We start from the raw sequence: 17,394 nt of genomic DNA on the forward strand, positions 1-17,394 counted from the left end.
GAGACAGGAATATAGAATAAGTGGGACAAATAGAAAGTACAGAATGTATACTGGTAGACTTAAACCCAAGTAAGTCAGTAATCATATTAAATATAAATGTATTAAATGTCTCAGCTAAACAATTAAAAATTGAGAAACCAGGGGATTGATCTTGCTTAAATGAGGACAGAAAAAGGTTGAAATTAAGAAAATAGAAAGATACACAATGCAAATATTAACCAAAGGAAATATAACTATGTTAATATCAGTTAAAATAACTTTAGAGCAAAAAGCCTTATTAATGATAAAAGGTTCATTTTTAATGATAAAGCATTAATTTACCAGGAAACATAACAATTATAAAATCCTATTCACCAATAATGTCACCTCAAAATGTATAAATCAAAAATTTATAATACAAGGATAAATAAATCCAAAATATGGCAACAGATCATAACATAATTCTTTTAGTAATTTGTAGAAGCAGAAAAATGATTTCTAACCATATACAAAATTTTAACAAGTTAACAATCCTGACCTAATAGATGTATACATGCTCTATCTGACAAATGCAGAATACATACTATTTTCAAGACTACATAGAATGTTTTTATAAATTGACCAAAATAGGTCCATAGTGTATGACAAATGTATTTCAAAGGTTTGCACTCATTCAGAGCATATTCCCTGACCACAATGAAATAAAGCTAAAAATATAACTAGAACATATCTATATTTTGGAAATCATAAACACTTTACATAACTCATGAGTCAAAGAAGAAATTATAACAGAGCTTAGAAAACATTTTACACTAAAAATTAACAAACTATGACATATCAAACTTGAGACGCAGCTAAAGAAAGACTCAAAGAAAAATTTATCTTTTCAGTGTGCATAATAGAAAAGAAGGGAAGTTAAAAAATTAAAGAGCTAAGCATTCAAACAGCAAAATGAATGCAATGAAATTTTTAAAGGAGACAATAAAAATTTTAAAAAAAGAAAACAAACATACAACAGAAACGTTCTTTGTAAAATTAAGAAAACTAACAAATTCTTAGCAAGATTCGTAAAGTAAAAGAGAATTTACAAAAGAGAGAAATCTCTCATTTGCAGCAACACGAATGTACCTTGAGGACATTATGCTAGATGAAATAAGTCAGACAGAGAAAGACAAAAACATATGATCTCATTTATATGTGTAATGTAAAAAAAAAAAACTGAACCCTTAGATGCAGAGAACAGATTGGTGATTGTGGGGGCAGGGGGCGGGGCATGGGAGAAATGGGAAAGAGGGTCAAAAGGTACAAACTTCCAGTTCTAAAATAAATGTGGTGTCATGGAGATATAATGTACAGCTTGGTGACTATAGTTAATAATATTGTATTACATATTTGAAAGTTGTTAAGAGAGTAGATCTTAAAAGTTCTCCTCACAAGGAAAAAAATTGTAACTGTGTGGTATGGTGTGGTGATGGATGTTGACTAGAATTATTGTGGTGATCATTTCACAGTCTATATAAATATTGAATTATTATGTAGTACACCTAAACTAATATGTCAATTATATCTCAATTAAGAAAGAGAGAGAAGGTACAAATAATCAATGATAGAAATATAAAGAAATATTACTACAGATGTTGCAGATATTAAAATATGGTATTATTATAAACAATTTTAGGGCAAAAACTTTAAAAATTTATATGAAATAGACAAATTTATAGAGAAATGCAATTTATCAAAACTGACAAGGAGAAATAAAAAATTTGAATCAGGTGAAGATCATCTAACAAATTGAAATCAGGTAGCAAAGAACTTCCCACACAGAATACAAGCCCAGCTTATTCCAAATGCAAATTCTATATATTTTTTAAAGAAAAAGGAGAAAAGGGAGGAGGGGAAGAGAAAGGAGGAAGATGAGAGGAAGGAGAGAGAGAGTATAAATATTGGAAAGGAAGAAATAAAATTATTGTTATATGAAGATAATGCATATATTTATTTAAAATCTAAATGAAATCTACTGAAATTGATAAAAGAATTTAGCTGGGTTGCCACATTTTAAAAAGTTAATATATAAGAGTGAGCTATATTTCTACATATTAACAAGAAAATTCTAGAAATGACATTTTAAAAAATATTCCATTTACAATAGGATCAGCATTGTTAGTTGCAAACAATGGAACTGACTCCAGTGATTGGGTAGCTCATGTTGATGCTAAGCTTCTAGGAACAATGGTTTAAAATCATGCAACAGAACTGCCCTGAAAAGGAGAGGAATTCAACCACTCCTGCCCCGACTGATGCCTTCTCTGCTCTGGAACTCAACCTTGTGACTGCCCTTCAAAGCTGAATAACTCTGTCAGAGTCCTCACCCGTGAAGGCTTTCCCACAGGGGCCGCCTTCCTCAAGTTGCTCACTTCTAAATTGAAATCTCATGTGGGTGAACCTGGTTGGTGGAACATAGGTCACGTAAATCTGTCCCAGGTGCAAAGGACACTGTGGAACAGAACTTTCTGGGTTCACTTACTTTAAAAATATGAAGTATCTTGAAAAAAATCTAATAAAACATGTTCAAGAACTTACAGAGAAATTTATTGGGCTTCCCTTGTGGCGCAGTGGTTAAGAATCTTCCTGCCAATGCAGGGACACGGGTTCAAGCCCTGGTCCGAGAAGATCCCACATGTCGCGGAGCAGCTAAGCCCGTGCACCACAACTACTGAGCCTGCACTCTAGGGCCTGCGAGCCACAGCTACTGAGCCCACATGCCACAACTACTGAAGCCTGCATGCCTAGAGCCCATGCTCTGCAACAACAGAAGTCACCGCAATGAGAAGCCTGTTGACACAACTAGAGAAAGCCCACGTGCAGCAACGAAGACACAACGCAGCCAAAAACAAATAAATAAATAAGCAAATAAATAAATAAATAAAAAGAACTTACAGACAAATTTATAAATGTTACTGAAATAAATTAAAACAGGCCTAGATAAATTGAGTAGTATACTACGATCATAGAATCAAAGACTCAATATTGTTAAAATGTAAATTTTTCCCCAAATTTATGTACAGATTTTTATAATTCCAATCAAAATCCTAACTTTTCTGTGGATTCAACAAGATGATTCTAAGATTTTTTTATAGAAATTGCAAGAATGGGGTAGAGAATTTGGTCTACAAGAAATCAAGTCTCATTTTAAAGTTACAGTAATTAAGAAAATGTGGCTTAGGGCTTCCCTGGTGGCACAGTGGTTGGGAGTCTGCCTGCCAATGCAGGGGACACAGGTTCGAGCCCTGGTCTGGGAGGATCCCACATGCCGCGGAGCAACTGGGCCCGTGAGCCACAATTACTGAGCCTGCGCATCTGGAGCCTGTGCTCCGCAACCAGAGGCCATGATAATGAGAGGCCCGCGCACCGCGATGAGGAGTGGCCCCCACTTGCCACAGCTGGGGAAAGCCCTTGCACAGAAATGAAGACCCAACACAGCCATAGATTAATTAATTAATTAAAAAAAAAAAAGAAAATGTGGCTTACTTCAGGGATAGATAAATAGATCAATGAAACAAAGTAAAGAGCCCTGGAATAAATCTATTAATATATAGGCTGAGACACATGACAGAAGTGGCACTGCAGATTAACAAGCAAGGTCAGTCTTTATGTAACAGGGAAGAACAAATCTGACTCCATATTAGATTTTTTCCCTGTACTTTAACCTTTGCATTCTATTGCTTTTGCTACCAGTTAATCACTAAAGTGATGTTGCCTACAGTTTAAAATATACATAATGGCCTGTCCCCTGGAATCCTGCCTCCCGTGCCTGAGTTGAAGCTAAAATACCTTTGTTTAGCTCACAGGAAACATCCTGACCAGGCACCCCCCCACCCCCCCCCCCACCCCCCCCCCGTGAATGGCTGCAGGAAAGAAGAAATTAACACATCTCTTCAGGAGTCTGGCTGGAACCAGGAAACATTTGCAACAACTTATCAACTTTTTTACTTTACTTCCACACCCCCTCTCTTTGCTCTGTAAAAGAAACCAGCAACCAAACCTGAGCAAGATGATTCTTTGCGACATTAGTCTACCATCTTCTTTGTCTGCTGGATTTCTGAAAAAAGTCACTATTCCTTACCCCAATAACTTGTTTCTTGGTTGATTAGGCTGTTGTGTGGTGAGCAGTATGAGCTTGGACTCAGTAATTTTACCAGAAGCGGTGCTGAGACAAATGGATATGGATATGGATAAAAATGGAATTGCATTCCTACCTTATACCATACACAAAGTCAATTCCATATGGAAGGCCAGATTATAAAGGATAGAGGATGATTCTTTCAAAAGGTAAAAGGTTAAAAAAAAGAAGAAGAAAAAGAGTAGTGGGCTTCCCTGGTGGCGCAGTGGTTGAGAATCTGCCTGCCAATGCAGGGGACACGGGTTCGAGCGCTGGTCTGGGAAGATCCCACATGCCGCGGAGCGACTGGGCCCGTGAGCCACAATTGCTGAGCCTGCGCGTCTGGAGCCTGTGCTCCACAACAAGAGAGGCCGCGATAGTGAGAGGCCCGCGCACCACGATGAAGAGTGGGCCTGCTTGCCGCAACTAGAGAAAGCCCTCGCACAGAAATGAAGACCCAACACAGCCATAAATAAATAAATAAATAAATAAATATTTTTTAAAAAAATAAAAGAGTAGTAACAGGGGAGAAGTTTGATATGTTGGACCACATTAAGTTAAGAACTGTTCATCAAAAAAATTATAAAGAGAATAAAAAGGCAAGCCACAGAGAGGGAAAAGGTATTCATATCACATAAAACCAACAAAATACTAGAATCCAGAATACATGGCAAACTCCTACAAGTCAATAAGATAGAGATTAACCCAGTAGAAAAATAGACAAAATTCTTGAACGTGTACTTCACAAAAGAAGAGATCCAAATGCACAATAAGCATATGAAATAGTGCTCAACATACCAGTCTTCAGGGAAATGCAAATTAAGGGGATAACATTGTTTGTCCTCCTGATTGGCAAAATTTAAAACATCTTGCACTACCCAACGGTGGCCAGGAGAGGGAGTCTTAATAGGCACCATCACTCTGAAAGACAATTGGGTGTGTTAGTAAATTTGAAGATGCCCCACTCCTAGGAATATTCTCTAACAAAACATGTGCACCAGGATACATGGCTGTTCATGGCATAAAAGAACACACACTGTATGATTCCTTTATACCAAATTCAAAAGCAGGCAAAACTGACTGATGTTATTTAGGTCATAAAGTGATAAAGAAAAGCAAGGAAATGATTATGACCCAATTCAGGGCAGTGATTAACTCTTTGGGTGGAGAGGTTTGTGATGGGGAAGGGGTACAAGGGGGCTTCTGGGGTGTTGACAATATTCTCTTTCTTGACTACAGTGGTAGATATGTTGGTATCTGCTTTATAATTATCACTAAATCATCCTTACATACTATACTTTATGCACTATTTTCATGTGTTACATTTCACAATGAGAAAAGAAGCAGAGTGTTTTATTTTATTATTTGTTTGCTTTTAATTATTTTGTATTGGTTTATAACATTATAAAGTTTCATGCATATAATATGATATTCTGACTTCTGTATACTCGATAGCCTGCTCACCACCCAAAGTTTAATTTCCATCCATCACCATTCTGTTCGTCCCCTTTACCCATTTTGTTCTCCCCTACTCCCTTCCCCTCTGGTTACCACTACTCTGTTCTCTGTATCTATGTGTTTTTGTTTGGTTTGTTCATATATCTTTTTGTTTTTATTTATATTCCAAATATGAGGGAAATCATATGGTATTTTTTTAAAGTAAGACCTTTGTTTTACTTGCCTAATCCCCTGATGGTGCTCCTTTTTCATTGTGCTCCTGTGATCACAAGAGTGCAAATATTCCCTGACTTTCTCTTTCTCATTTGCTGAGAATCCAACACTTGGATTCTCCAAATACTTCCTTCAACAAAATTATTTTCTCTATGAAATATCATAGTAACATCGTTTCTTTTAATACTTGCGAAGTCTGATTTAAGTTTAAGCTTATCCTTGAATTCCACGTACAGTAGGTGCTTAAATTTGTCAAATGAGTGCATATCCCATCCATACTATCCTTTTCAGTATAAAGAGTCTATCTCTTTTTTTCTCCTAGGAAATATCCCTTGATTTTAAGTTGCACTGGAAGCCTCTGTGGGGACTTGTAAACTTGTTGAAAGTACTAGAAAGCAGAGTTGAATTAATTCCATTTTTCGTAAAGAGGAAGAAAGTGGATTTTGCAAGTCTCTGACAGGTAAGGATGAGGTCAATTCAAAGCAAGATTCTGGGAAGGGTTGATTGCGAGCATATAGATTTGATTTTAGCACTCTTAATAAAACAGGATGTGAACATTTTCTTGTAAAACTAAATAGTAGACAAAGCTTTTTTCCTGCTAGTAACCAGCGTGAATTTTTTTTCAATTTCGATAAGAATTATGTAGTGTACTGTCTCAAATTTTACTGTAAGCTCCTAGGAAACAGCTTTAGGCTCTACATATCAACTATGAAAACCTTTACAGTCTGCACAATTGCATTCTATTTTCTGCCCTTGGTCAGTCTTCCTATTCTGATTTAGAACTCTTTGGTTCTGCTTTATCTTGCTTATTTGTGCTCTACCATTACAATGTATGTTTTCTGTATAAGACACTTTCAAATCCTTAGTAAAACAAGATAAAGGCAGCAGGAAGAGAGAGGAGGTGAGAAAGGAGGCCAGGGAATGTAAACCTGGTGGAGAAAACCATGACCGTAGGTTCCAGCATGGTTTCTTTGAGCAACAAGTCATGGTGGACAAATCTAATTTCCTTCTTTAATAATAAAGAATTAGATTGGACAAATAGATAAGGAAGGTAGGGAGCATATGTACCTCTGTTTGTGCAAGGCCTTACCTGAAGTGCCATGATACCCTTCTGGTCGGCATGGAGAAATCTATAACAGCAAAGCACCAGGGAAATTTAGAACGTTTGCCCTTAAGTCAAGAAGGTGACCCAAAGGGAGTTTCTGAGTGGCAAGGCTTGTGCTTGGACCCAGGTCCTGGCCACAGGCTCAGTATCTTCACCAGTGACTTGGGTAAAGACCTAAACAGCATCCTCATTAAAGTTGCTAACAAAGTAGATTGCAATCGAGACCACGCATGGAACGCAGTATATCAAAACTGAACGAGGCACAGAGTAGGAGTGAAAAGATGCTGGTTCCAAATTCTACCTCTGCCCACCTATTAGGGTGTCATCTTGGGCAAGTCATTGATGAGCCTTTCTTTCATAACCTTTAATATGGAAATGTTGATAATATTTACCTTGAGGCTTGTTATGAAAATTAAAGGCAATATATACAGCACCTGGCATAGAGTAGCTACTCAATAAATCTTGAATATATTTGATTGCATAATTAGGATCAGAAAAGATTCGGCAGGCTGGAGAGATGAATCAAATCTAATGAAATAACGTGAGATGGTTTTATTTTATAATTCAGATTTGGTTAAAAACAAAGAAACAAGCAAATACATCAAAACAGCTTGCAAAAGTTCAGGAAGAGAAAGCTGTGGGCGTAGCTCTCTCTACAAAACTGTCTGCCCTGGTCTCTGACCGGGTCGCTTTGTGCAAACCTTTTAGCCAAAGCAGATCTTGTAAAGAAACTGGGAGCTTTTAGTCAAAAAGCAAAATCCCCATATGTCAGTTGTGTGATCTGGCACCACTCCGACAACAAAAGCTGGTGGTTATTCTGCCCTAGGGGTCTGCATGGCAACCTTCCAATGATGGAGGCCATAGATCCCACCACAGTCATTTACAGCCCCCAGGGCAGCACATGGAAAGCATTTGCTAAACTGCATCTCCCTCACTCTGCTTTTCCTAAATCCATCTCATCACTGCTTTGAGCACATCCCAGGAAAGCTCTGGCCCTCCTTAGAATTCAGAGGTAGAACTTATTCTTGGTGAGGACCAGAGATATATTGGATTAATATTTTATCTAGACAGATTCATGACAGCTTCCAGTTCACAGAGAATAAAAATAATCTCTTGAACTTCTTTATGCCTGAAGAGACCAGGAGGCTTAAGTGTTTCACACAAATCCCCTTCACCGGGTCTGAGGAGATATGTAAAGTTGGCCTTTATTTTTTGGCCCCATTTATTCAACAGAATTTGGTGTGCAGCCATCATGTGTCACGCACCACATTAGAAACATAAAAATTGTCGACCGAAATAATCAATGCCAATTTACGATAGGAATAGAAAAGAGTTTTATTTGAGCCAAACTGAGGAATATAGCCTGGGAGACACAGATTCAAGAAGCACTTGAGGGCTTCCCAGGTAGCGCAGTGGTTGAGAATCTGCCTGCCAATGCAGGGGACACGGGTTCGAGCCCTGGTCTGGGAAGATCCCACATTCCGCGGAGCAACTGGGCCCGTGAGCCACAACTACTGAACCTGCGCGTCTGGGGCCTGTGCTCCGCAACAAGAGAGGCCGCGATAGTGAGAGGCCCGCGCACCGCGATGAAGAGTGGCCCCCGCTCGCCGCAACTAGAGGAAGCCCTCGCACAGAAACGAAGACCCAACACAGCCAAAATTAATAAATAAATAATAAATAAATTTTTTTTAAAAAGAAGCACTTGAATTGTGTTCCGCCAGACTACAAAATGGGGGAGTCTTATAAAGGTAAGACCCACAAAATTATCAATACCTAAGTTGTTTGTCAAGAATTATAATTGGAGGGGCAAGAAGTAAGGGTGCTTGTTAAACAAGGATTGATTGGGGTCTGAAATGGTCACATAGTTACAAGGGGAGACCTTGAGACCATAAGGTTGCAGTCGGCATCTGCTAACAGATACTGTTTTGAGAACGGCTGGTGGCATCCTTGAATCTGATACAGTTCAGAAAGTTCAAGTTCTCAGTGATACAGGAACGTGTCTCAAACCATGTCCACAATGGCCTCTCAACTCTATATTAAATGAACCACAGTTACTCGATTTTTATTTTTTAAATGCATTCTTTTCTTTAATGGATAAAGCAGATGTATAATGCAGGCTTAATAGTCCATAAACAGGCTGTTCTGGTTGGCCTAAAGTTCAAGTTAAATCATGTGTAAGCCAGAATGACTTTCCCATAATTCAATATGTGAAAATTTTTTTCGGTCAAAAAGAATAATACTGTCTCGTGTTGGTCCCTTAACTGGCCACGGCCAATCATGCCAGTGGTCACAGACACCACGTGGAAAAGCAATAAGCTCGTCCCTCAATTCTGGCTCAACTCCTCCAAGCTCATATACCCTCCACCCACTGTGACAGTCAGTTCTCTGAAATCCCCAACCTGCTTGCTTGTTTAACGCCTCATCTATTCTCATTTGACTTACACACTAGATTCAGACTCTTACCTTGTCTCTGGCCCAGAGTCCACCCCAGGCTGCATCCAATGACAGCCTCCACATCCCACAACCTATGCCACAGGCAAGTCGAGCTCAGGCCTGGGTCGCTGCAGTTTCGCCGGCAGCCTCCCCTGCTCCTTCACCACCCAGGAAGGGAGAAACAGCAAACCTCAGCGGATCTGTCAACTCACAAGGCCCTCAGGACCTGCCTGCCCATCCCACGGCCAGCACAGCTTGAAGGCTTCCTCACAGACCCCCCTGGGCCCCCAAGTGCAGACCAGGTGGGCTCTCTGTATTCTCCTTGGGAAATAATCCATGCAAATGCACGGATATTTAATACTGGTATTCACAGGGCTCCCAGGACCTGGAAGGGATAGCCAACCTGTTGGATCTCTGCTTGTCTTTGGCTGTTGCCTCACAGATGACAAGCCTGCACCTGCTTCAAAGCCAGTCGAGCCTCTGCTCTTGACATCCCACAGCTGAGCTGCACAGCTGACTAATGGTCCACACAGCTGGGCCCCCGGCTTCCAGGTGACTTCGGCCATGAGTAAGTCTCAGCAGCATATGCTCATGCTAGAATCAAGGAGCCTTTCATAGGAACTCAAACTGTGGCTGCATTTCACAGGCAGGAACTCTTCTTTTCTGCCATTAACCTATCTCATCAAAAATGAGAATGTTACTCCCCAGGCTTGAAGGAGCTGGAATGTTTCTATGAAGAGAAATTGCACAGTGTAGCCAGAAGAACTCTGGACTAAGCAGAGAAAACTAAAATTTATTAAGCACCTACTATTTTCCAATACTTTAATCTTCATCACAATTCAATTTGCTAAATATTTTTATCTCCACTCTACTGATAAGGAAACTTTGAGACTCAGGAAACTTCGAGACTTTGGAAAACGTGCCCAGTACCATGTGGTTGGTAAGTGGTAAGGTCAGGATTTGCACCCGGGTCTACCCGGAAAGCTCATCTGCCTGCCCCACCACCAGCCTCCTTCAAGCTAGGAGCACTGGGGGGCCATCTTGGATGTTGGCTATCACACACCACATGGACGAGCCTCCTTCACTCACTTGCTGAGCCCACTGTCTCCTCTCTCAAAGGGGAATGCCTGACCTCACAGTACTTGTGATAATCAAATGTGAAGGCATTTTAACAACTCTGAAGCCCTGAGGCCTGAACTACACGCTTGAGGCAAGAGCTGTTGACACCAGGGAATCTGCATGTGCCCTCAGTGGCTGGGACCTTGGGCCACAATTTAGAATGGAAAGGCAAGGTCCCCCAGGGTAGGCAAAGTGAGGGACACAGTCAGAAGATTCAGGTGCCCCACTTCACTCGCCCTTGGACGTATCTCTACATGGGGACTGGAAAGCTGTGACTTAGTGTCCATCTTATCTCAGCTCCTGGGCTAAAAACCTGGGTGATACCTGGTGCGATCCAGGTATGAGTATGAGTCTTCGGGAAAATGTGGGGTTTCTTCTTTCTGAGTAAGGGTGGGGGAAGAGGGTCCTGTAATCACGGAGAGAGGAGTAGCAGCAGTGAAAGCTAGTGGTACTAACAAGGCCAATGGGCAAGACCAAGAGGAGACTCCTGCCTTCATGAGCGGGGATTACGGTCATTCAAGAGAGGCAACGCCAGGATGAGGGCCTTCCAGGAGCAGCTACAGAGAGTGTGAGAGTAGGGGAAACCAAGGAATCCTCATAGGGCCTCTCAGAAGGGGACCTTTGCCTCAGGTGTCTGGGGCAAAGGCACAGAATGGATTATAGAGTCACCTTTGTATCGGGCTGTCCAAATTAACCACAGAAAAGAAATTCAACTCCTTACGGTTGGTTAGGATACATCTGTATGTTAAGTTTTTGGGGAAACAGTGAATCTTTCCAACCTGACCAAGATTCACATCATCTCTACAATTCATGCCCTCTACATGAAAGAGGTTAAGCTGATTTTTCTTGTGAGGGTACCAGCCAATTTGCATATAAGTATATGACACCAAAATGAAACAGTATCTCCATCATTTTAAATCAGTGATAACCTTTTCTCCCCCTTATATTCATGGAAGAAAATTAAAAGATGCAGACCAGTGAAAAGAAGGAAAAAATACCCATTCTCCTGTGACACAGAGATGGCCCCTTGGGGGAATCTCTTGGGGGATTACCCTTCCACATGTATTTTTACACAAATATTTTCTAGAAATAAGGTCATGCTATCCCTGCTGATTTATGTGCCTTTTATTCACTCAACAATAGGTTTTTAAAATATCAATAACTATTCATCTTCAACATCATTTTTGATGATGGCATAGTATTCCACAGCATTGATTTAACGTGATGATTCTTCTACTGGTTGAATATGTAGATAGTTGACAATTGAATTTTTAAATTTTGGGTGGCATATTTATTTATTTATTTATTTTAAAACATCTTTATTGGAGTATAATTGCTTTACAATGTTGTGTTAGTTTCTGCTGTATAACAAAGTGAGTCAGCTACATGTATACGTATAACCCCATATCCCCTCCCTCTTGCATCTCCCTCCCACCCTCCCTATCCCACCGCCCTAGGTGGTCACAAAGCACCGAGCTGATCTCCCTGTGTTATGCAGCTGCTTCCCACTAGCTATCTATTTTACATTTGGTAGTGTATATATGTCAATACTACTCTCTCACTTTGTCCCAGCTTATGCTTCCCCTTCCCTGTGTCCTCAAGTCTATTCTCTATGTCTGCGTCTTTATTCCGGTCCTACCACTAGGTTCATCAGAACCATTTTTTTTTTTTTAGATTCCATATATATGTGTTAGCATATGGTATTTGTTTTTCTCTTTCTGACGTACTTCACTCTGTATGACAGACTCTAGGTCCATCCACCTCACTACAAATAGCTCAACTTCATTTATTTTTATGGCTGAGTAATATTCCATTGTATATATGTGCCACATCTTCTTTATCCATTCATCTGTTGTTGGGCACTTAGGTTGCTTCCATGTCCTGGCTATTGTAAACAGTGCTGCAATGAACATTGTGGTACATGTCTCTTTTTGAATTATGGTTTTCTCAGGATATATGCCCAGTAGTGAGATTGTTGGGTTGTATGGTAGTTCTATTTTTAGGTTCCAAAACTATGACTGACTTCCAAAACTATGTTAAATAATAGTGGTGAGAGTGGGCAACCTTGTCTTTTTCCTGATTTTAGAGGAAATGGTTTCAGTTTTTCATTATTGAGAACAATGTTGGCTGTGAGTTTGTCATATATGGCTTTTATTATGTTGAGGTAGGTTCCCTCTATGCCCACTTTCTGGAGAGTTTTTATCATAAATGGGTGTTGAATTTTGTCAAAAGCTTTTTCTGCATCTATTGAGATGATCATATGGTTTTTATCCTTCAGTTTGTTAATATGGTGTATCACCTTGATTGATTTGTGTATATTGAAGAATCCTTGCATTCCTGGGATAGACTGCACTTGATCATGGTGTATGATCCTTTCAATGTGCTATTGGATGCTGTTTGCTAGTATTTTGTTGAGGATTTTGTTATCTACGTTCATCAGTGATATTGGCCTGTAGTTTTCTTTTATTGTGACATCTCTGTCTGGTTTTGGTTTCAGGGAAATGGTGGCCTTGTAGAATGAGTTTGGGAGTATTCCTCCCTCTGCTATGTTTTGGAAGAGTTTGAGAAGGATAGGTGTTAGCAATTCTCTAAATATTTGATAGAATTCACCTGTGAAGCCATCTGGTCCGGGCTTTTGTTTGTTGGAAGATTTATTTTTTTTTTAATAAATTTATTCATTTATTTATTTATTTTTGGCTGTGATGGGTCTTTGTTGCTGCACGCGGGCTTTCTCTAGTTGTGGCGAGTAGGGACTACTTTGTTGTGGTGTGCAGTCTTCTCATTGCAGTGGCTTCTCTTGTTGTGGAGCACGGGCTCTAGGCACACGGGCTTCAGTACTTGTGGTATGCGGGCTCAGTAGTTGTGGTTCATGGGCTCTAGAGTGCAGGCTCAGTAGTTGTGGCACACGGGCTTAGCTGCTCTGAGGCATGTGGGATCTTTCCGGACCAGGGATCAATGCTGTGTCCCCTGCATTGGCAGGTGGATTCTTAACCACTGCACAACCAGGGAAGTCCCTTTTGGAAGATTTTAAATCATAGTTTCAATTTCAGTGCTTGCGATTGGTCTGTTTAAATTTTCTATTTCTTCCTCCTTCAGTCTTGGAAGGTTGTGCTTTTCTAAGAATTTGTCCATTTCTTCCAGGCTGTCCATTTTATTGGCATATAGTTGCTTTTAACAATCTCTCATGATCCTTTGTATTTCTGCAGTGTCAGTGGTTACTTCTCCTTTTCCATTTCTAATTCTGTTGATTTGAGTCTTCTCCCTTTTTTTCTTGATGAGTCTGACTAATGGTTTATCAATTTTGTTTATCTTCTCAAAGAACCAACTTTTAGTTTTATTAGTCTTTGCTATTGTTTCCTTCATTTCTTTTTCATTTATTTCTGATCTGATCTTTATGATTTCTTTCCTTCTGCTAACTTTGGGGGGTTTTTTGCTCTTATTTCTCCAATTGCTTTAGGTGTAAGGTTAGGTTGTTTATTGGAACTTTTTCTTGTTTCTTTAGTTAGGATTGTATTGTTATAAACTTCCCTCTTAGAACATTCCTTAAGATGTTCTAAGCATCCCTTAGGTTTTAGGTCATTGTGTTTTCATTGTCATGTGTTTCTAGGTATGTTTTGATTTCCTCTTTGATTTCTGCATTATTCTCTTGGTTATTTAGTAGTGTATTGTTTAGCCTCCATGTATTTGTATTTTTTACAGTTTCTTTCCTGTAGTTGATATCTATCTAGTCTCATAGCATTGTGGTTGGAAAAAATACTTGATATGCTTTCAATCTTCTTAAATTTTCCAAGGCTTGATTTGTGATCCAAGATACGATCTATCTTGGAGAATGTTCCATGAGCACTTGAAAAGAAAATGTATTCTTTTGTTTTTGGATGGAATGTCCTATAAATATCAATTAAGTCTATCTTGTCTAATGTGTCATTTAAAGCTTGTGTTTCCTTACTTATTTTCATTTTGGATGATCTGTCCATTGGTGAAAGTGGAGTGTTAAAGTCCCCTACTATTATTGCGCTACTGTCGATTTCCCCTTTTATGGCTGTTAGCATCTGCCTTATGTATTGAGGTGCTCCTATGTTGGGTGCATAAATATTTACAATTGTTATATCTTCTTCTTGGATTGATCCCTTGATCACTATGTAGTGTCCTTCTTTTCTCTTGTAATAGTCTTTATTTTAAAGTCTATTTTGTCTGATATGAGAATTGCTACTCCAGCTTTCTTTTGACTTCCATTTGCATGGAATATCTTTTTCCATCCCCTCACTTTCAGTCTGTATGTGTCCCTAGGTCTGAAGTGTGTCTCTTGTAGACAGCATATATATGGGTCTTGTTTTTGTATCCATTCAGTCAGTCTATGTCTTTTGGTTGGAGCATTTAATCCATTTACATGTAAGGTAATTATCAGTGTGTATGTTCCTATTACCAGTTTCTTAATTGTTTTGGGTTTGTTTTTGTAGGTCTTTTCCTCTTCTTGTGTTTCCTGCCTAGAGAAGTTCCTTTAGCATTTGTTGTAAAGCTTGTTTGGTGGTGCTGAATTCTCTTAACTTTTGCTTGTCTGTAAAGGTTTTAATTTCTCCGTTGAATCTGAATGAGATTCTTGCTGGGTAGAGTAACCTTGGTTGTAGGTTTTCCCCTTTCATCACTTTAAATATGTCCTGCCACTCCCTTCTGGCTTGCAGAGTTTCTGCTGAAGTTCACCTGTTAACCTTATGTGGATTCCATTGTATGTTATTTGTTGCTTTTCCCTTGCTGCTTTTAATATTTTTTCTTTGAATTTAATTTTTGATAGTTTGATTAATATGTGTCTTGCCATGTTTCTCCTTGGATTTATCCTGTATGGGACTCTCTGAGCTTCCTGGACTTGACTATTTCCTTTCCCATATTAGGGAAGTTTTCAACTATAATCTCTTCAAATATTTTCTCAGACCTTTTCTTCTTCTCTTCTTCTTCTGGGACCCCTATGATTTGAATGTTTGTGCATTTAATGTTGTCCCAGAGGTCTCTGAGACTGTCCTCAATTCTTTTCATTCTTTTTTCTTTATTGTGCGGTAGTTATTTCCACTACTTTATCTTCCAGGTCACTCATCCATTCTTCTGCCTCAGTCATTCTGCTATTGATTCCTTCTAGAGAGTTTTTAATTTCATTTATTGTGTTGTTCATCATTGTTTGTTTGCTCTTTAGTTCTTCTAGGTCCTTGTTAAAAGTTTCTTTTATTTTCTCCATTCTATTTCCAAGATTTTGGATCATCTTCACTATATTACTCTGAATTCTTTTTCAGGTAGACTGCCTATTTCCTCTTCATTTTTTTGGTCTGGTGGGTTTTTACCTTGCTCCTTCATCTGCTGCATATTTCTCTGTCTTCTCATTTTGTTTAACTTATGTTGTTTAGGGTCTCTTTTCCACAGGCTGCAGGTTCGTAGTTCCCGTTGTTTTTCATGTCTGCCCCTAGCGGGTGAGGTTGGTTCAATGGCTTGTGTAGGCTTCCTGGTAGAGGGGACTGGTGCCTGTGTTCTGGTAGGTGGGGCTGGATCTTGTCTTTCTGGTGGGCAGAGCCACATCTGGTGGTGTGTTTTGGGGTGTCTGTGAACTTAGTATGATTTTAGGCAGCCTCTCTGCTAATGGGTGGGGTTGTGTTCCTGTCTTGCCAGTTGTTTGGCATGGGGCGTCCATTGCTGGAGCTTGCTGGCCATTGGGTGGAGCTGGGTCTTAGCGTTGAGATGGAGGTCTCTGGGAGAGCTCTCGCCAATTGATATTATGTGGGGTCGGGATGTCTCTGGTGGTCCAATGTCCTGAACTCGGCTCTCCCACCTCAGAGGTTCAGGCCTGACACCAGGCAGGAGCACCAAGACCCTGTCAGCCATAAAGCTCAGAAGCAAAGGAAGAAAAAATGAAAGACAAAAAAGTTATCAAAGTAAAAAAATAATAATTAAAAAAAAGAAGAGAGCAACCAAACCAATAAACAAATCCATCATTGATAACAAGCACTAAAAACAATACTAAGATAAACATAAATATCAGAAACTCTTCTGTCGCACACAGCAAACCCCAAGTCTACAGTTGCTCCCAAAGTTCACTGCCTCAATTTTGGGATGATTCGTTGTCTATTCAGGTATTCCACAGATGCAGAGTACATCAAGTTGATTGTGGGGATTTAATCTGCTGCTCCTGAGGCTGCTGGGAGAAATTTCCCTTTCTCTTCTTTGTTCGCACAGCTCCTGGGGTTCAGCTTTGGTTTTGGCCCCACCTCTGCATGTAGGTTGCCCACAGGCATCTGTTCCCCACCCATACAGGAAGGGGTTAAAGCAGCACCTGATTAGGGCTTTCTTGCTCACTAATGCCAGGGAGAGGGAGGGGTACAGTAGTCATAACTGGAAAGCGGGGCAAGCCTGTGGTGGCAGAAGCCCGCGTGACGTTCCAACAGCCTGAGGCGTGCCATGCATTCTCTGGGAGAAGTTGTCCCTGGATCACGGGACCCTGGCAGTGGCAGGCTGCACAGGTTCCCAGAGGGGTGTGGATAGTGACCTGCGCTTGCACACAGGATTCTTGGTGGCAGCGGCCACAGCGTTAGCATTTCATGCCCATCTCTGGGGTCTGAGCTGTTTTCTGTGGCTCTTGCCCATCTCTGGAGCTCGCTTAGGCGGTGCTCTGCCTTCTGTGGGCACACGGTGAAGGAATCTCTTCTCCTCGCACACCCCAAAACAATGGTCTCTTGCCTCTTCGGCAGCGTCAGACTTTTTCCCGGACTCCCTCCTGGCTGGCTGTGGCGCACTAACCCCCTTCTGGCTGTGTTCACACAGCCAACCCCAGTCCTCTCCTTGCGATCCGATCGAAGCCCGAGCCTCAGCTCCCAGCCCCCGCCCATCCCGAGTGAGCAGATAAGCCTCTTGGGCTGGTGAGTGCTGGTCGGCACCGATCCTCTGTGCGGGA

Source organism: Balaenoptera musculus, chromosome 8 (assembly GCF_009873245.2).
Source record: "Balaenoptera musculus isolate JJ_BM4_2016_0621 chromosome 8, mBalMus1.pri.v3, whole genome shotgun sequence".
Taxonomy (NCBI): Eukaryota; Metazoa; Chordata; class Mammalia; order Artiodactyla; family Balaenopteridae; genus Balaenoptera; species Balaenoptera musculus.